The sequence below is a fragment of the Pundamilia nyererei genome, unplaced genomic scaffold (assembly GCF_000239375.1).
Source record: "Pundamilia nyererei isolate P.nyererei 1_Seehausen unplaced genomic scaffold, PunNye1.0 scaffold00882, whole genome shotgun sequence".
Taxonomy (NCBI): domain Eukaryota; kingdom Metazoa; phylum Chordata; class Actinopteri; order Cichliformes; family Cichlidae; genus Pundamilia; species Pundamilia nyererei.
The window spans coordinates 1-1263 of NW_005188283.1; positions in this window are offsets into that span (position 1 = coordinate 1).

A 1263-nucleotide genomic window follows, 5' to 3' on the forward strand; every position below is an offset into this window, starting at 1 on the left:
CAGTGTGATGCAACCGTTTGGGCAACCTTATTAATAGTCATTATTTTCCTGTATGAATCGCTGTTACAGTAAAAAATGTCACTTGCATATATCATATAGGAGATATGGGTAGCTACTGGTACACAAGTCGGGGCCTGATCACCCCTGGCTGGGTCGCCTGGGCGAGGGTGTAGGATGTTGTGAGACCCGAAACACCTGATGACCCCAGGATACATCACTGAAGATGCGTACCAGTGCATCCAGGAGATGTGTCTTTATAGTTAAACGTTATGTAGCACGATGTCTCCTTCCAACACAACTGCACAGTCTCACACAGACGTATCGGCATCGTCATCTTGCAGGATGGTGAGGATAACAACTGATGCACCGTTCAACACTGGTTCCAAAAACAATGTCAGTGTCCTGAAGAAAAGTAAAATATGAAGTATTGAGAGCCAAGAAAAACTAAGGACAAAATGCATTTCTAAAGATTTTAACTTTAACCTCTATACCATGATGGTCATTTGACTCATGGAGGTTTTAAAAGAAAAAGCTTATTTTCCTTTAATCAATGGCACAGTATCTTTCACCCACCAACCTTGTGATGAGTTTTGTACAAAAATATTTTCTTCTGGAACAACGCCCAGCTGCTCCTCAGCAGAAAAAAGCAGTGAGAGTTATGACAACTGCAATCCTCACCATAAAATTATCCAATCACACATCTGCTTACCTGCATAAAATTATCTGACAACTGCAATTTAACATTTACAGTTTGATGATTTAAAGTCTCACACACAAGCCGTTAGAAAGGGGAGGAGAGTCCTGCTGCTTCCAAGTAGACCACATTTCATTCATAATGTTGTAAATCCAAGCCTATTATGTATTCATGATTTGAATCCTGGGTTGTGCGAAATAAACCCTAGACAAAGTGAACTAAGGTGTAGGTTTATTAGGTTATGTTGTAGTGATCCCTGAGGCATAGGTGTTCATACTGGAGTGTAAAATTAAAACCAATGGAAGATGGACAAGAAAAGTTCAAAGCCATCATGTCTTCAGTTTAGAAAAAATAGAAAAGAAGAGGAAGAGAAACGAGCAAAAGATGCAGGTAAGCAGATGTGTGATTGGATAATGGCAGGTCATCCTGAAACAATCAGAATCAGAATACTTTATTGATCCTGAAGGAAATGATGTGGGTTACAGTTGCTCCAAGAAGAAATGGTAAAAATAGCAACAGTAACAGACTAAACTCCAAACATTATGTTACAGATTTTAATATTAATTAGT